This window comes from Capra hircus, chromosome 7 (genome assembly GCF_001704415.2).
Source record: "Capra hircus breed San Clemente chromosome 7, ASM170441v1, whole genome shotgun sequence".
NCBI classification, from domain to species: domain Eukaryota; kingdom Metazoa; phylum Chordata; class Mammalia; order Artiodactyla; family Bovidae; genus Capra; species Capra hircus.
Genome location: NC_030814.1, coordinates 738,578 through 759,112, shown reverse-complemented (window position 1 = coordinate 759,112; position 20,535 = coordinate 738,578). Strand labels below are relative to the sequence as shown.

At 42.5% G+C, this 20,535-nt stretch overlaps 2 pseudogenes; both read right to left on the bottom strand.

Moving 5' to 3' along the window:
- LOC102186688 lies at positions 6,256-7,690 on the bottom strand (annotated as a pseudogene).
- On the bottom strand, positions 7,997-17,715 carry LOC102186959 (annotated as a pseudogene).

Sequence of the window (20,535 nt, the reverse complement as noted above, 5' to 3'; positions counted from 1 at the left end):
GAGATTTTAAAGTAGCAGTAGAGCTTATGTCGGTTTGTTCATAAACTTGTAGCTTTTATTTTGATAGGCATAATGACTCCACTCTCGTCAGATCTGTTGGATAAGGAATGAAAATTGCTGTCCTCTCTTCTTTACCCCTTTCAGTTACTTATTTTTTAATGGAGGATAGTTGCTTTACAATGCTGTGTTGGTCTCTGCCTCACAGCAACGAGAATCAGCCATAAGCGTATATATATCCTCTGCCCCACACCTCCCCGACCCCGGCCCGCCCTGCTCCCCGGCCCCTGAGCACAGTGTCGGGCTCCCTGGGTTAGCCAGCAGCCCACCCCTGACTGTATCCGTTGAGGTAACGTGTGTTCCAGTGCTAAACTGTCGGGTCATCCCGTCCTCTCCTCACCGCTGCTGCGCCCAAAGTTTGTTCTCTATTCTGCATCTCTATTCCTGCCCTGAAAATAAGTTCATCAGCAGCTTTTTCTAGATTCTACATACACGCGCCAATGTATGTACCGCCGCCAGTTTGCAGAGGCAACTGCGTCCGTGTACACCACGGAGAGCTGTGAGAAGGCACTGAGCAACAAGGGCCGGCAGCTGCGTCCTCAACCAATGGACTGCGCCGGACTCTGGCCAGGCCTACTGTACTGGAATCAGTAGATCCAACGGCTCAATAAGAAATAAAACACAAACAAATTCAGTTAATAATCACTACTCTGTGAGAGTTACATAGCTATGCAGTTTTGCCCCCCAACAGACTATGAACCCAGATTCCAGATGTTGGGGTACATGGCTTAAGTTGAATAAAGTCACACTTTCTATGGTATTGGTACCAATCCTTGAGGACCACATAGCTGCCTCACTATTCCCATCTTACAAACTGTAGTAAAAGTGTAAAGGTCAGTGACCCCAAAGTCTTAGGTGCCTCTAAGTGGATCTCTCACTCTAAGAAGACAGAAAAGCCTGCTGAACTTTCAAATGTGCTTCCGTAGGCAATAAAGAACTGGGGAGCTGAACCCATGCAATCCATCATGTACGCTAGGTCTGGTTGTCTTATTTGCATTGGTTCCTTGCTTGATTCCCTGGAGAAGGAAATGGCAACCCACTCCAATATTCTTGTCTGGAGAATTCCATGGACAGAGGAGCCTGGCGGGCTTCATGGGGTTGCAAAGAGTCAGGCATGACTGAGCAAGTATCACTCACTTGCTTGATTTGGTGGCTGAACAAAGTGAATGCTGTGTTGCTCAAAACCAAGTCATCACCTTCAAGCACAGCAGTGGTAGCCCTGCCTTTCTCACCCCTTCGTGGTAAGGAAGGTGAATTTGCATATGATCATATCCAACTCCAGGGCTTAGCACTGGGTCTAGCATGTAGGTGACTGAGAAACTGGTCACCGACGCACTGAGAACATGTTCATAAACGCTTGTGTCGAAGCCGAACTCCTCATTGCCCATTCTGGCAACGGATCAGGTTTACGACCGATACAACAAAGCTGATCTGCGTAATACGCGTCGCTTTCATCAGTCTTCAGCTGTAACCTCCTCAGTTGCAGTTACTGGGCCAAGCACTTCTCTCTTATTACCTTCTAGTGTATTACAGCGTAGTTGCCAGTTTAATAATGGAAATGGTGTAGAAATCAGTAACTTCTGTCAATTACAGACTGAGGTACATCACATGCAGGAATTCTCCTCCATGGCAGGCTGCCCTTCTTAGAGAATGCATTATTGTGACTACTTGGGAAATTTTTTGACACATTTCTAGGAAGCATAGGGGTTTTTCACTTTGATGTAAGAGATGAAGCAGGTATGAAAGACTACCAGGGCAATACAAGGGAATACCTCCTTCTGCTTCAGGGGACCCTCCTTGGCTCTTTTAATCAGAAAGATTCTATATGCACCATATGGTTGAGAAGTCCCATACAAAGTGATCAAAACCCAGCAAAAGTCGCAATACAAATTTCTTGTTCTAAGGGCCTTAGCAGTGTTTGGAAGGAGCAACAGGATCTGACTTGCTCAGCATATTTGTTGCACATTAAGAAAAGCATCTTAGAGGTAAATCCAGCATGTTTCTGGGGATTTTTTTTTTAATAACATGCAAAATTAATAAGGAAGTGTTAGTAGTTCACATTTAAGGATTTAATCATAAACAAGTTTTGGGCTTTATTTTAATGCCAATTATCACACTATTGGTTCTACCCATCCATTTAGTTAGAAATTTTTGGAAACCCTTTGTTCACTGTGAAGCATTCATCAGGTGATATAGTTCCATCCAAAACATCCAACAATAACACCTCTAATTTTTTCAGTAGGGTCTCCATGGCCTTGCAAGCAAAACTTACAAATGTACAAATCTTATAAAACTTATAGACAGAGTTCATAAGTAGGAGAATTAGAAGTATTTATGTGTCTTACTAAATCAATGAGTAGTAATTAACTTTTCTTCTAGATACTTTAGGTTTAAAAACATTTTCCTTGAGGTTTTTATGTCAAAGCCTTAGGTAATGTTTAAATGATTTCTGAAGAATTTCTTGATAAAAGCCTCTTGATTTATTTTAGAAATCAATGTTATCTTTGCCTTGTCCTTCAGCACTCAGAAATAGACATTATTTTACAGTGAAAGAGAAAGTGGTTTGGGACCAGTCATCTTTAACAAACTTTATTCTGAAATAATTTATATTTGCAGAAGAATCACAAGGACAGCTCCCATATGCCCTTCACCCAGTTTCTCCTAAGTTAAACAACCATGACACATTCATCAAAACTAAGAAATTAACTTTATACAAGTCAGGAAGCAACAGTTAGAACTGGACATGGAACAACAGACTGGCTCCAAATAGGAAAAGGAGTACGTCAAGGCTGTATATTGTCACCCTGCTTATTTAACTTCTATGCAGAGTACATCATGAGAAATGCTGGGCTGGAAGAAGCACAAGCTGGAATCAAGATTGCCGGGAGAAATATCAATAACCTCAGATATGCAGATGACACCACCCTTATGGCAGAAAGTGAAGAGGAACTAAAAAGCCTCTTGATGAAAGTGAAAGAGGAGAGTGAGCAAGTTGGCTTAAAGCTCAACATTCAGAAAATGAAGATCGGATGGCATCCAGTCCCATCACTTCATGGGAAATAGATGGAGAAACAGTGGAAACAGTGTCAGACTTCATTTTTGGGGCTGCAAAATTACTGCAGATGGTGACTGCAGCCATGAAATTAAAAGATGCTTACTCCTTGGAAGAAAAGTGATGACCAACCTAGATAGGATATTCAAAAGCAGAGACATTACTTTGCCGACTAAGGTCCGTCTAGTCAAGGCTATGGTTTTTCCTGTGGTCATGTATGGATGTGAGAGTTGGACTGTGAAGAAGGCTGAGCGCCGAAGAATTGATGCTTTTGAGCTGTGGTGTTGGAGAAGACTCTTGAAAGTCCCTTGGACTGCAAAGAGATCCAACCAGTCCATTCTAAAGGAGATCAGCCCTAGGATTTCTTTGGAAGGAATGATGCTAAAGCTGAAACTCCAGTACTTAGGACACCTCATGTGAAGAGTTGACTCATTGGAAAAGACTCTGATGCTGGGAGAGATTGGGGGCAGGAGGAGAAGGGGACAACCGAGGATGAGATGCTGGATGGCATCATGGACTCAATGGACGTGAATCTGAGTGAACTCCGGGAGTTGGTGATGGACAGGGAGGCCTGGTGTGCTGCGATTCATGGCATGAATCTGGGTCAACTCCAGGAGAGAGTGAAGGACAGGGGAGCCTGGCATGCTGCAGTCTGTGGTGTTGCAAAGCATCAAACATAACTTAGCGACTGAACAAAAACAAAATCTGTAAGGAATATCCCTTCCTCCCCATCTATTTGTCCATTAATTATTCAGTTACTCATTTATTTAAATAGGAACTTAGGCATGTTTATTTCTCTAGGTTATAATGCCATACGATTTGTATTTATTATGCTGCTCAAATTATTCTGCTTTAGCCATTCCATCTATTTTATACTGGTTCCTGTGTGCTTTTGACATACTCCACCTTCATTTTTTGACTTTTTCTCTTTTTTTGACCTTACTTTCTGGAACTATATAAGATGCTCCAGAATCTTACACTTCATTGCCCCTAGACTGAGAGTCAGCCATTTCTCTAAGGAGACTTGATCCCTTTTACTGAAGAATAGTATATAGAAGCGAAGATCTGGGAATTAGATATATCTGTTGCAATTGGAGTGTCACTCTTTCTAGGCTCTCTTAGCAGACAGGTCTAAGAAATCTATGTCTGTATACCAGCCCACATACACACATACCCGTATTTATTTCATTGTCTATACTACACAGCATTAAACAAGAGAGCTCATCACGATATTACCAACTCTAATCTAGCACCAGAGGCTTTTCCGTGACCTCTCTAATGCCTTTGTAACTTCCTTCTCTGGCAGTGAGAAATCTGGCTCTCATTATCTGCATAGTCATCCCCAGTATATAAATAGTGTAGTGTCAGAACTGCTGAAATACTGCTGTAAGAAACAAATCCGCCAGAGTACTGCTTGTAAACAGTTCTTTTCTTTTGTCTTTAGAGTTAGATTATCCAACCAAAACACTACTTTCCAACATTCTTAGGGTCAGCTCCTATTATCCATAACCCCTTCAGTGTAGTTAAGTCACACACTTGTTATACAGTTAAATTAATTTGTCAGTTTTGGGTTCTCCCAATATCTTGGGTTCTCCTAACACAAAATTCTAGTTGGTTTTTTTTAAATTTACATAGGGTAAATTTCACTCTTTACAGTGTACAGTTCAATGGGTCTTGACAAATGTATAAAGTAATCTACCTAACACCACAGTACATACAGATCAAATTCATCATCTTAAAAATCACCCTTTGTCAGAGCCAACCAATTTAAAAATCCCTCTAATAGCTTCAGTCTTTTACTTGGACATACCTCACAGAGTTCTAGAGTAGCAAGCAAACATCCCAAGGATAAAGTAAAAAATAAATAAAAAATTAAAAAAAAAACACAAAAATATTTTATAGGAATGGTGGGCCACATTTGCTCAAAAATGAACTTTAGAATATCATATTAGTATTGTTCTTATTTATTTGCAGAGCAGAGAATGCAAACTGCTAAACAGAACTTTGTTTGCTATGTGCCACCAGAAATAATGTCAGGAAGGAAAATTTTCTGTTCCTTCCTTCCAGGTCCTTTGACTGGTCTAACAGTTAAATTGGCAAAGACAGATTAACAGCAGAAAAGCAAATTTAATTTTCTATGTATGGGATCTCCTAAAAATAGGAGACTCAAAGAAGTGACCAAAACAGGCAAATTTTATACCATTTAAACAAGGAAACAATACATTTGTGAAGAACTGACAAGCAAAAGGGGTTTGGGCTTGGGGTAGCAAATGAACGGTTTGCTTACAAACCAAAACATGGTTTGTTTTCACACTCTGTCCGCCCTAAATTCTGTCTCCAGCGATAAGCATCTCTCTCTACTTCCTGGTACAGAAAAGGACCTTTAACAAGGGAGATTTAGCTCTTGTTTCTAGAGGGGCAAAGGAAAACAGCTGTGTGCTTCTTACACCAGCTGTTCCGTAAGTAACTTAATTCAGAATAGTCACCATGCCAAAGTGGCATCCTCTGGGATGGCTGCTCTGCTTCCCTGCAATAATATTTAGATCACTATCAGCTTTACCTGTTAGCATCTGTCTGAGCTCTAGGGCAGTGACTTACAAAATCAAACTCTTTGATTTTCCTATTTTCCCATTTTTATTGGTTTGATTCAACTCTTTATCATCTCTCATCTAAATTATTAAAAAAAATTTTCCTACCTGGTTTCCCTCAGGCAAGTGTCTCCTAACTGAAAAACCCCTGCCCACAAACTCTCTGAACATATCCTCTTTTTTTTTTTTTTTCATCATTGAATAAACATTTATTGAGCACCGACTACGTATTCGGCTGTTCTAGGAGGTTGTTGTGATACCCACACGCACAAACAAATTGACAAATCTTTTTATACTGTTGGGGAAGACAAACAAATTATAAATTAGAGGAGATAAGTATTATGGAAAAGGGGTCATGGGGTATAAGGCACTTTAGGAAGGCCTTGAAAGTCATTACAAGGATTTTGGTTTTCCCTCTGAATCAACAGGATCCAAGAGAGGGTTTTGAGCATTGTCATAATCCAACATATTTCAGAAGGATCATTTCACATACACAATGGAGTATTTTATTTTTCAGTGTCTATAATCAACTTTATTTTAATATAATCTAAACACATATCATTTAGAAAATACCAAGAAAAATTTATGTACAAGAGCTGATGCTATTGCATTTGAAAAAAGCTGGCAAGTTCCTGCTACGAGCATATCCCAGGAGATACCATTGAGGAAACCTGATATATTGGAGTAGATGTTGTGGCATTTGGCCCAGTTTGATAGCCCTCAGGGTTAACCTGAAGTTGTCAATGTTTGATACTAGATGTAGAACATCTCGTAAAACCACTTCATTGATTTGCAACAAAATCAAAACCCTGCAATCATTAAGACTTCTTATACATATCTAAATGTTTAAGCAGACTGTCACATTTTAAGTCCAAGTTTCCTGGAATAGTCTGCAGTGCTAATCTTGCAAACAAAATATCAATCTCTATCCCATCAAACAGTTTGATAACGGGTACAAATAAATGCCTCTTCAACAGTTCTTAAATCTTTTACTTCTCCCTGTAATTTCAACTTATCATAGAATGAGGTGAAAAAGTCACTTCAATCAACATGTCTTGTCGCGACACACAATGCATCAGTATTGGCAGTGTTTTGTATATACTCCTAATCTGTAAGATCCAGGCATAAACATTTTCCCATCAGCATGTTCAATGACAGATTGCGGAAGATTCTTGCTTTCACTGATTTCTCATATCCAGTCTTTCACCAGGTTAATTTTCCCAAAATTAAAATCCTGCACTGAAGTTCCTCTTTCTCTTCAAAAACCCCAAAGGGCTTCAGAGTCTCCACTAGTTTCTGTGTAAGCCGGCAGTTGGTCTCCTTGGGGGCTGCTAAGCGGAAGGGAGAGGTAATGCCATAGTGCTTCTGCGGTGGTGTTTGCTGCGATCCCTGCTTTGTACTGGAAACAGCTTTGTCTTGGCCCAGTCATACTCCGCCCCCCTCGCCTGCAACAGCAGCCAGCCATACTCTGGGCAGGATCCGCTGATATGGGAAGGAGGGGCCTTGGCTGCCTCAGCCCTGGTCCAAACTCACTCCTGCTCTGGCCTAGAGAATTTTATTTTAAAATAAAAGTTTTAAGTTTAAAATTTTCTAGCTGCCTTTTTACTAGAGGCACTATAATGTATCATTTAATCCGGAACACTTAAAAAATTACACATAAAATATACATAAAATACAGACATCTTAAGTGCATAGGTTGTGAATATTTACATATGGATGGATGCATCTAAGTAACTGACACCCAGATGAAGGTAAGCTCACTTAATTACGCTGAGACAAGAGGCATAATCAGGACTGATTGCTTCCCTGTGAATAGATTCTTTGGGGCAAGAATATTGTCAGTGATACATTGTATCACGTCAGGAAACACATTTCTGCTTGTACCATGCCTGGTGATGATAAGGTTGAGTATCTGGTTAAGGTGTACATGACCAAATTTCAACTGTTGCCTATAAGATCCATCTTGTCCAATGTAGAGATTTACTTGAGGCATTTTCAAGCAAATTAATTCCATTCAGTGACTTAGTATTTTTAAAATGTCCCAATCTCATTTGTCATCTGCTCCCTTAGGGCTAGGCATCTTTGGACAGACAGTCACTTCTGCTTCTGTTTCCCATCAGTTCACAGGCTTTCTTTTTTCATGTAACCTTGTAAGCAGGCTGTGCACCCTGGAAGCAGGAAGCATGGAGAGAGTGGAGCGGCCCAGAGTTCAGCTGTCTAGTCACCGTGGAGTTGATTGTAGTCACTTCTCTATCATTAATTATAATCATAGCTGTAACCTTTTACTGGTATTATGATCTCACTGCAGGCTTTTTGTTAATACTTTATTCCTATGTACACACTCAGGGCACAGCATATTGTCCTCCAGGTGTGGGGGTGGAAAATCACCAGAAGGTATCAGGAAGAATGCGGACACCTTCCTTCGTTTTCCAGGCACCCATGCCTGCCCAGCATGAAACTGTAAACGAATCCAGCCTTCTGTGTTAGCTGGGAGACTTCTCCCGTGGACCACGCACCAGCGGACCTCACAGGTCTCTTGTGATCCTACTGACTCCGTCTTCACGGCCCTGGCTGTCATTCTGCTCCAGGAGGCAAACACAGCCTCTGAGTCGAGGGCAGAAGTGGATACAAATGCCTCAAGAGGCGGAGGAGCTCCCTCAAGGGCAGGTGGCCCCCGTGCAAGAGGAGCAGCCCCATCAGAAGATGTTTTCTCAACAGATCATTCCAGTGGGAGTTCCCGCTTTTCTATCTTTATCCTTTTCGATGGTGACAGGATCCTGGCCTCCTGTGTTGTGGCAGGAATGTTTTTTTGATGAGGGTAAGCATATTCACAGAGTCGTTTATATCCATCTAGTTTCGGGCCTTTGGTGCTCAGTTTTAACTGCTGGCACCAAGCACGAATGACATCCCTGTGGACCAGGTGGACAGGCGGCAGGACTGCAGGTAGAGGGGGGATGGGGATCCACGTCGGGGTCTTCGGAGGTTTCACACTGGCACAGTGTTGTGATGTGTCTCCTGGACCGCAAGCTGTGCTATTTTTTTTATCTCTTTTTCTTTTGGTCCCCTGTGCTGAGTTTTTTGCTTTCTCTGCCTCACCAGAAGTGCCCTGTGCCTCTTCAGCTTCTACTGATGTGCGTGTGCAACTCGCGTGTTCTTCAGATTTCTCTCTGGAGTTGTTCTCCTTGCTGTGCTCTCCATGCTCAGAAAGGCCAAGGCTGATAAAAGGAAGACTCTCCTTCCTTCTAAAATGGCTCCGGCCCAAGATTGAACATATCCTCTTTAAATCCAAATCTGATTATGTTTTTCCCTCAATTAAAAACCCATGCCAATATGCCTGGACAAAACTAATTCAAAAAGATACATTCACCCCTATGTTTATAGCAGCGCTATTCACAATAGCCAAGACACGGAGACAACCCAATGTCCATCAACAGACGAACGGATAAAGATGTGATGCGCACATACAATGGAATATTGCTTAGCCGTAAAAAGAATGAAACGGTGCCATTTGCAGAAGCTTAGCATACCGAGTGAGGTAAGTCGGAGGCTGAAGGACAAATGCCGCACACTCTCACTTATATGTGGGCTCTAAAACGCGGCACAAATGAGCCATCTGCAAAACAGATTGGGACTCGCAGAGGGGGAGAAGAGCCTTGCGGTTACAGAGGGTGGGGAGGAGGCGCAGGGAGAGGGATGGTCTGGGGTCGGGGTTAGCGCACGCAAACTATCGCATTTGGAGAGAAGAAACAAGGTCCTACTGTATAGCAAAGGGAGCCATATTCAGTCTCCTGGGATAAACCATAATGGAAAAGAATATACGAGACGAACGTGTGTGTGCGCGTAACCGTGTCACTTTGCAGGACAGGAGAGGCTAGCGCAGCACTGTGAATCAGTTACACTGCAAGGTTTTTAATCTGTTTAAAAAAAAAAAAAAACAAACTCATTCCAGTTGCCAACAGGAAGATCCCCAGCTCCTTAACGTGACAGCTGTGTGACTCACTGATCTTTCAGCCAAACCACGGCCTCTCACACACACCTCTCTGACTACGGGAAGCGCCCCGAGTTTCCTGCACAGACTCCCCAGCTTCCCCTCCGCCTGTCCACACTGCTCTCTCCTTGAGAACGCGAACCCGTCCTTCAAAACCCAATTACATTTCACCTCCTCTGGAATCTTGCATCGTTTCTCAAAGTGAATTATTTTTTCTTTTTTTTCCTGCTTTTTGTGTTCCCATGGCCCTTTCATAGAATATTGTTCCGCTGCTGCTGCTGAGCCGCTTCAGTCGTGTCCGACTCTGTGCGACCCCATAGACGGCAGCCCACCAGGCTCCCCTGTCTCTGGGATTCTCCAGGCAAGAACACTGGAGTGGGCTGCCATTTCCTTCTCCAGTGCATGAAAGGGAAAAGGGAAAGTGAAGTCGCTCAGTCATGTCTGACTCTTAGCGATCCCATGGACTGCAGCCCACCAGGCTCCTCCCTCCATGGGATTTTCCAGGCAAGAGTACTGCAGTGGGTTGCCATTGCCTTTTCCAGAATATTGTGCTGCGTGGTACTTATTAATAGTTCTCTTTTTTGTAAAGTCTGAGCTCCTTAAAGAAAGGATACAGCCTTTCACCTCTGATAACATCCCTGAGACTTAAAACGCCACGCTTGTATGAATTCAGATAATGTGAATGTGAATTTAGACAATCACACCAAAAATAAAATGGCAGAACTCTCTGGAAGGCTCTCCTTACCTGTCAGTCCCCTCTCCCCTCAGATTGCTTGCTGACTCACGTGAGAACCGGATGATTGGGGATAGAACAGCAAGGCATCCGGGCGCATTGGGCTCCACTCCCAAGGCACACTCCCTCACTGTCTGCACAACCCGTCCGACAGGAAGCCGGAAGCATGCATGCCCCTCACTCAGAGGGCTCTCCCATGTGCGGTCCTGGAGCTGTCCTCTGTCAGATCTACCGCTCAGCTAGCTGTGATCATTATTTTACAGGCTTTTTTGGCAATATTTACTGTTTCTTTCTGATCAGATGTAAGACACACCTTAGCAGCATCGGCCACATACTAAAACCATCTCTTAGAACAGGCTGTTTTCAGGAAAGTTTCAGCAATGACTCATTTTGCATGTTTCATATTGATCCATGCTTGTTTAAACAGAAAATTGTATTTTCCAATCTTATCTCTCAGTTATATGAATACAACTGTATTAGGGTTTCCCAGAGAAGTGGAATCAATAGGATCAATATCTAACTATACACATATACCTAGAGAGAGAGGGAAATAGATTTACCATAAAGAATTGGCTTATGTAATTATGGAGACTGAAAAACACCAAGATATGTACTCTGAAGAACGGAGAATCAGACCAGTGGGATAATTTCCAGTCTGAGTCTAAAGGCCTGCGAACCAGGAGACTCGATGGTTTCAGCTCTCAGAGCTCCTAATGTAAGAGAATGAGAAGTTAAGTTCTAAAGGAGAGGCTTGTCGGACCGCAGACTGCGAAGAGAACAGACCGCTAGCACAGGAGGAAAATGAATGCCGTGATGCAGCCAGAGACTGCTGCACTGAGAAATGGTGTGCGTGACTTCAGAGGCTTCTAAAGCGGTTGGGGTTACTGCAAAATCACCAGGGCCTCTGCTGAAGACGGCTATACACCAGCAGTGCTTTAAGCGAGGGTGTGGCACTATCTGAGACCTGAGTTAAAACACAGACTTTATGATACATGCTTCCTTGGTGGCTCAGACGGTAAAGAATCCCCCTGCTGTGCGGGAGACCTGGGTTCGATCCCTGAGTCAGGAAGATCTCCTGGAGAAAGGAAAGGCTGTCCCCTCCAGCATTCTTTCCTGAACTGCATGGACAGAGGACTCTGGTGGGCTGCAGTCCATGGGGTCACAAAGAGCGGGACACGACCGAGTGACTAAGCACAGCACAGACAGTACTGCTTATGTCATAGACCCTCTTTTTCAGGTTTTGAAGACAGTTTGAAGGCAAGCAACTCACCCTGGTGCTTTCTACCTTGTCTCCATTCTTTCTCATCTGTAGTTACTTAAGAACACTGCTATGTTCAAAATTGCTATCAGTTGTTAAGTAGGGCTTCTTAAACTGTTACAACAAACAATATGCCCAAACCATTTTCCACCATTTAATGTTAGAATCACCAATATCATTGGTTTATAATACCTCTTACATTATCGTTGGGTAAAATTTAAACATAAATGTGTATTAACTTTCCCTCTAGACAAAATTGGGTTGCCAATTATTTGAATAAAACACAATATAGTATTATACTCATTTTGTAGCTGCAACAATCAAAATGGCATCTAGCAGAGCAATAAAATATAGCAGTTTGACAAGGATTTTTGGAGGGATGAACCAGGTAGGTAATTAACATGCTCCGGTTTTGTCTGGAATTGTTTCCAGTCTCTCATGCCTTGTGCATTCACTTTGGGACAAATAAGAGGATACAGGAAAAAGCCCGTCATATTTATCATCTTCACACTGGGAGTGCCCTCTCTTCTTCACTAATCCCTTCCTGACAACACAGATTTCTATGGGGTCACAGTGTTCAGGATGAGTAGAGTGATCCTTAAGGAAGCTCTGAATGGACATCAAGATTTGACTGTATCTTTTGCCCATTTAATCCTGGATCTTCAGATGAATCTGCATATCAGATAATCAGTTAAGTCACTCAGTCATGTCTGACTCTTTGCGACCCCATGGGCTGCAGCACGCCAGGCCTCCCTGTCCATCACCAACCCCAGGAGTTTACCCAAACTCATGTTCATTGAATTGGTGATGCCATCCAACCAACTCATCCTCTGTCATCTCCTTCTCCTCCCACCTTCAATCTTTCCCAGCATCAGGGTCTTTTCCAATGAGTCAGTTTTTCTCATCAGGTGGCCAAAGTATTGGAGTTTCAGCTTCAACATCAGTCCTTCCAATGAACACCCAGGACTGATCTCCTTTAGGATGGATCTCCTCCCAGCCCAAGGGACTCTCAACAGTTTTCTCCAACACCACAGTTCAAAAGCATCAATTCTTCAGTGCTCAGCTTTCTTTATAGTCCAACTCTCACATCCATACATGATTACTGGAAAAACCATAGCGTTGACTAGACGGACCTTTGTTGGCAAAGTAATGTCTCTGCTTTTTAATATGCTGTCTAGGTTGGTTGTAGCTTTTCTTCCAAGGAGCAAGCATCTTTTAATTCCATGGCTGCAGTCACCATCTGCAGTGATTTTTGAGCCCAAAATAATAAAGTCTGTCACTATTTCCGTTGTTTCTCCATCTATTTGCCATGAGGTGATGTGGCCAGATGCCATGATCTTAGTTTTCTGAATGTCGAGTCTTAAGCCAATTTTTTCACTTTATTTTTTCACTTTCATCAAGAGGCGCTTTACTTCTTCTTCACTTTTTATCATAAGGGTGGTGTCATCTGCATATCTGAGGTGATTGATATTTCTTCCAGCAATCTTGATTCCAGCTTGTGCTTCATCCAGCCCCACATTTCACATGATGTACTCTGTGTGTAAGTTAAATAAGCAAGGTGACGATATACAACCTTGACATACTCCTTTCCCAATTTGGAACCAGTCTGTTGTTCCAGTCTGGGTTTCCCTTGTGGGTCAGCTGGTAAAAAATCCACCTGCAATGAAGGAGACCTGGGTTCAATCCCTGGGTTGTGAAGATCCCCTGGAGAAGGGAAAGGCTATCCACTCTAGTATTCTAGCCTGGAGAATTCTTGACCTGCATAGATTTCTCAGGAGGCAGAAAAGGTGGTCTGGTATTCCCATCTCTTTAAGAATTTTCCACAGTTTGTATTGACCCACACAGTCAAAGGCTCTGGTGTAGTCAATAAAGCAGAAGTAGATAGGAGGAATATACATAATGTTAAAGGAGGGTGATAAGAAATTCCTCAAATTAACAAAAATCTACTCTGGGCAAGCCACTTCCTACGGGGGGTGAAATATGGGTCTGCTGGCTTGAGTCTCTGTGGGGCAAGGAGTACATGGAAGTCTTCCGTGTACCTGGTACCCTGTACCCATGGTGCTGCCACGTTGTCTTAGCTCTTCCACAGTGTTCTCGAAGGCCGGCACATTCGCTGAGTGTCGTCTGTTGTGTACAAACGTCTAACGGAGATGCGACGGAGAGGAAAACGTGGGCAGAGCAGCCTCTCGCGGGTGGGCCTGCTCCGTCTGTAATCTCCTGCCCTTCTCCTCAGGGGGGTCCCTCTCTCTGATGCCCTGGGGCCTTTTGGGAAAGTACAACAGTCAACTATTTTTCTTTAAGATGCATCTGATTTTCCCCTGCAATATATCCCTGCAGGTTTGAGTTATTCAGTCTGAAATAACAACCCAAGGGGTCTAGCCTTCTCTGAAACAGTAGCCATCACAGAACTTGTCTCATTATTCTTCCAATTTCTAACAGGAAGAGGTAGAAACACACACACATATCCCTCCAAAATAAAAATAGCAATTCTTAGAAAACAGCATAATCTCAACCTGTTATGCCCAGAGTCCGAGTTCCCAAAACTGAGAGAATAAGACGTCCACAGCAATGCAAAAGCATAAAGGGGTTTATTACCAGCTCGAGCCAGGACCCATGTTTCATCCAGCACAGTGGAATCAGACAAAGGCCCTGAGCTCTGAATCACATCTACTTTTATACAGACAGTTCTTTGTTTCTGTAACAGCATAGCTGATTGGTTAAACCGTAGGCACACATGGGACTTTTAAACCTCACATCCCTATCCGGATTGGCTCAGGTCTGGCGCGGGTGGTGGGGGGAGGGGCGCTACAGGGATTTTTTTCTGATTGGTCGAGCTACACTGCCTGCGGGAATTCCCAGAGCCTCAGCTTTTCTCAGGCCTAGCCTGCCCCTTAGAGCCTGTCCTGGCTTCAGTTTGGTCCTAACATTCCCCCCTGTCTTTTTATCCTTGAGAGGAATCTTCCTCTCCATTCTGAGACACTGCCTGATATTGTTGCCTCAGTACCATTACCTGAATGGTACTGATTTTTTTTTTTTACAAAGGTTATCAATTTATTTAAAATACATGGACCAAAAGTTAGAATGAGTAGGAGTATAATGAGCGGTCCGAGTAGGGTGGAAATTAGCATTGTTAACCACAGGGACTGTTGGAACCAGGACTCAAATTAATTTTGAGACATTTTTTTTCTTTTTTTTTTTTTTATTTAGCCCCTTTTTTTTATCTTGGCCAGGGACTCCCTGATTACCCCTGAGTGATTTATATAAAATCAACGTTTTTCTCCTAACACAGCACATAGGCCCCCTGAGAGACTTCATACTCAAGACATTTTTGGGGAATTGGGGTGGGCAGAGGTCTCTTTCTTCTGTAACTTCTTCCTGCTGTGCATGGGCGTAGGCCTGCCTAGCAGAGCAGAAGTCTCTCTACGTGATCTAAGTTGGGGTTTTTCACATCTGAAACCAGCTTTTACCCTTGTAGTTGCAGCAATTTAGTTGGCCCCTCTCAGAGATGAAATAGACAAGGGCCAAACAAGAGACCTACCAGGATGGTCATCTCTGGTCCCCGGAAACAGAAGGCAACATTTGGGGTGAGGGTTACAGGCTTTGTGACCCCTTCTGATTGGTTGGTGGTGAAGCAACAGAGCAGTGCTCCAAGAATCTTGTGTTCAGTCTGACGTTACCATCTTTTACCTGGGTGGGGGCTCAAAGACATTGCTATGCATATTTCTTTGAGTAGGAACCAGGACTCTGTCTGGAGGCTGTACCAACCTTTGATAGTTTTTGTTTTTGTATCCCCTCCCTTCCCTGATTAACAATTATTTGAATCTATGCTTTGAAATTCAGGGAAGGCCAAGGAGGCTGAACAAAGTCTATATCTTATGGATAAGAAAAGGAGAACGCAGAGCAGATCCGTACTCCAGAGCCCCAGAGTCCCGCTCAGTTTTAATTTAAGGGAACTAGGCAACAATGACTATGATAACTTCCTGTCAAAATGGGGCACAGGACTGCCCCAGCTTGGAACACTACAAGCTCTAATCTGAAAGTACACCCATAGCATCACCTAGTTATTTTCCAGGATATCTGAACCATAGCTACTCTATTTTGACTTTTAATTGTAAACTATTTTTTAATAGCCAAAGCAGATTTTACCGTTAATGACAGTGTTTTTCTAGATATGAGAAGATGCAAGAATTGGGACTCATAAAATCTTTTCCTGAAAAGATCTAACTATCTGATGGCCTGTTTTGCCAGTTTTTTTCCAGAGCACAGAGTGCCTCATTTCTGGTTTTTACCCTGAACTCCTTTTAGGGGCGTTGAAAGTCAGCAGTTGCAGCAGCCATGATTTAATCTTTGTGGATGCAGATGGCGAGTATCAGTCTTCAGTTGGCAGAGCCCCTTTTTGCTCATAAACTTGACCATGATTATGAGGGGGGCACGTCATGACCATTTTATCCCAGGGTGCTGAGAGTGTCCATTTTCAGGTAAACAGGCCACTCAATGTGCTGTTACTGGACTAGGCCATGAAACAGTATCTAAAATTCTCTGGACCACCTGTCTTACTAGCTTTTTGGTCCAGGAGAATATTCCCTCTTGTTGCTTCTTGCCATATCTAGAGTTACACTGTTACCATCATCGATCTCATATGGGACTATATATTACTCTATTAGAGGCCTCACACACATACAGTGTAAGAAACAGCAATTTCGTAAAACAGGTGAAATACAAATAACATAGCCAGCAGTATTAGTAAAGCCACAAGTAAGACTTATGTTAAGAACTTCCGTTAGACGTAGCCCAGTCTATCTTCAGGTCACTGACTGAGTCTGCCCTGTAGAGTCTTTATCTTCCAAGGAAATTATATATTGGCACCATCTATAAGGAACATAGCCCAGTGTTTTAGTGTCACTAGACTGATTATCTTCAGTATGATTTAATTTTTAAGTAAATTTTCTCAGGGCCAACCAGTTAAAGTCTGGTAATAGAGAAATTTACCAAGATAACCCAGAACTAGACACAGGTTATTGGCCACAAACCCAACAACTGGATTGATTTTGAAACTAGCATAGGATCAGGCCTATGATAGAAAAGCATTTGACTTATATGCAAAGGCCTAAGAAGTGAAGGAAACATAAATGATCATACGAATCAGGGCCCGCATCTCGGGGAAGCTGTCTACCCCTGATGTCGTCGTCTTCTCATCCTGGTGTAGTGTAGTTTCTTCTGATAAAAAAGTCCTTCCATCCATGTTGGAGACAGTCCCTTAAATTATGTCTTTTTCCAGTCTTGGTTGCAGGTCATGAGGCATCTGATCTTCATCCAAAGATAGATTACTGAGATAAGCTTCAGAAACAAACTTAGGGTGTTTTTCAAGAATCCAATTAAATTTTATATTAATATCACATAACAGCAAAGAACTATCTAAGAGATGAGTCTTACTAGATGCAGACCTCCATAAACCAACTGGGATTTAACATTTTGAAATATCTTTTTTCTCCCTTAAAGTTACTCTTATTTTTATTAAATATAATCAAATTAAGGCTAGTTTGTTTGCAAAATAGGTCTGTTCTCACTCATTTTGGTCTGATGATTTTTATAACCATAATTGATTATAGGCTTTTTATTTTGCTGAAACATTTATAGAGTCTCAGACTGAACTTTTAAAATAAAACAGGGCTGGGAAACTCACACCAAAGGCTTATCACAGATTTTGCCTAACAAATCTAGGTGAATTTTTTCCTTTATAAGGTCTCAAAATTTTTTTGAGATTTTTTTATCCGTGAGATAAACTTCCTAACTCATTTGATAAACTTACTGGGAACCTAAGAACTTCCAATTTTTGGAGGAGTCAGATAGAAAATATAATTGTTTTGCTTATAACGTTTAATTTTACCAAAGTATTGTCATAATTAGTTTGAGAGGAAGATTTTCCCTACTCCCTGAAAACATAAGATTTAACCCCATAATTTTTCAGATAGAAACCATAAAAGTTATAAGCATATTCACTGGTTCATTCAGTCCTTTTGCTAACTTTTGTGAAGTCATCAGGTTTTTCATTAAAATACCAGGACATATCAGAATGTTAAAAACTCCATATAATTTTTAGGATATCTGTATTAGTAATTTTACCCTACATTATAATATGAGCAGATGTATTACTCATTTGATAATCTTTTTTATGTAATTTAACCAACTGAATAAACACAGTTTAATATCTCTCTTTGGGATGCTTCAGGGGCCCTCCGAAGCACCCCAAAGTTAGCTAGAAGCCAAAAGTGGTTCATAGAATAATTTAGGAAGTTTTGTCAACAAATATCAGAAAGGTTTTCAGCACTCAGTCAGATGGGACTATAGGTCACTGTGAAACAATAGCTATTCACTCAGACGAAGTAACAATATGGGATTTCAGAGGCGAATACAGAACAGACCGTTTAAGAGGCAAATGAACTTAAATCTATTGTCAAATGCAGTTCACCATCTGCAGAAAGTGTGTCCTTTTAACAGAGAGAAAAGCCAAATTCAAGTTTTTGCGCCAGCTTATTTTTAGTCATTAACAGTCCCAAATTTCTTTAGCTTCTTTGTAAGAGGAAACTAATGTTCAGTAATAAATGCTTCAAAATTTTACTCTATTTGGAAATGAGCTAGCTAGTCAGTGAACTTCCATCACTTAGTTTAGCACAACCCAATTCAAGTTACCCCAATTTGGACAGACTATTTCAGCCAGACATTCCTAAAGCATAATTATTCTTAATAGAGTCTGTCTAAAAGCTCATATCTCATTGACATTTTTTTGAAGTTTTTTTTTACTTGAGGTAATTTTTTTGTTGACAAACTTGTAACAGATATAATATTTAACATATTAAACCTAAGTACAATGAAAATATATTTTAATGTTAAGTACTCTAAGACATGTCTATATTAAATAGGTCAACAAACAAACATTAATATCAAGTATTTAACATTGAATATTTCCCAGTTTACATGAACCTGGAATTTATTGTTTAATTTAGAATTACTTGATTTATAAGCGCTTACCTTTTTTAAGCCAAATAAATAGATCTCATATACAAATTAACCTCAAAAATATTATCCAGAGACAGAGACATACCAAGACGTATTTAGACAGACACAGTGCAAGATTTAGCTTTAAGTCCTTTTTTTTCTTCTCAGTGTCAGGAGTTAGAGATAGTCTAGATAACTGTTCTTAAGAGCCCTGGTCTCAAGGCACAGGGAAAGAAAATCAAGTTCTAACAAATGGCAGCAGGTCTAAACCACATGGTGGCCAAATAAAGCAAAATGGCCATCAAAAATCTTCAGGTCACAGAGTTAAAATACACACATATAAACCCGGCAGTCTTCATCAGAGTGAAGGTGAAGTCGCTCAGTCATATCAGACTGTTTGCGACCTGTGGACTGTAGCCCACCAAGCCTTTCCATAACATCAAAGATTTTAAGGGAGGAAAGGAAGCCAGGTTGAAAGAAGAAGGGGGAGGAGGCGGGAGAGGGGGCAAAAGGGGTGGCCTTACAGACGTCTCCTGCCACCTACAGATACCCAGGCCTTACGGGACTTTTCCCTGGGCCTCCAGAGAAGGGAGGACTGGAACTCAGCCCTACCAAAAATCGGAACCAGAATTTGAGTTTCCTGCCAAGAGGAGGTAATCAGTCTCCAATCCTCAGCTCAGGCTGAGGGCCCTTCGACCAGATTTCTGCGTCTAGGACCAGAGGACTGGAAAAACAGGGAAGGATAGGAAGGGTTCAGGAGAGGAGACAGAGAGGGAAGGGGAGAGAGATCAATAAAGTCTCTTGTTCCTTACCGGTCGGGGCACTCTGGCCAGTTGTCCGCGTCAGGAGGAGACCAGGGACAAAAGGGTCCCAGTTGCGGCCGCTGGGTCTGGTCCATTGGCAGCCAAGCTGGCCCCTGAGTACCCCGAGTGGTCAGGATGTCAGTCTCGGTGAAGAAGAATGCCACCAGAGTCACCATTTGTTGCAGGAAGAGGGACCCCTTCCAGGGCCCGAAACTGGGCTCTTGCCTAACACTCGGAAATGAATTGTCCGAGGAGACGTATGTGCTGACAAAGCAAGAGATTTTATTGGGAAAGGGCACCCGGGTGGAGGACAGCAGGGTAAGGAAAGCCAGGAGAGCTGCTCTGCCACGTGGCTCACAATGTACAGGCGGTGTCTCCTTTAAACCTTTCCCGAACTCTTCCGGTTGGTGGAGGCTTATTAGTTCCGTATTCCTAATCAGGATCTCCTGTCATAAAACAGCTCATGCGAATGGTTACTATGGTGCCTGGCCAGGGTGGGGCGGTCTCAGTCAGTGTGCTTCCCCTAACAATTCCCCTGCAAGACGGGGCATATAGCGGCGCCGTTGGTTCAGGCTCCTTGAGATTCTTTGGGTTCTTTGGTACATGTGTCGCCAGCACCTGAGGGGTAGAAAATCCCTGTTGAGGCAAAAAAGGTTTTACCCAAGGAGGGGGCTTGGTCAGGGTGTCCGATCCGCGGTCGGAAGACGATACCTCCGACTTGGTGTACAGTTCCCAAGTCAAAGGTGCCTTCTGAGGGCCAGCCTACATGGAAGGTCAGCCATTCTGCGCTGCAAAAAGTTATTAATTTGTTCTTCACCAGCAGCGATAGATTCTGTGCTCTAGACTTAAAATCAGAAAAGTGGTCAGTCCTAAGGGACAACAGAGTGGAGGTCTCTCGCCCCATGATTACAGGATAGAACACGGGAGACAAGACGAACACACAGAGAGCGGTGGCAATGCCGGCACACACAAGGATGCGACGAACAGAGGAGACAGACCTCGGCCGAGAACACAGTGCTAGGTCTTCCTGGGCCCCCTGAACCCTCCCATCCCTCTAGGT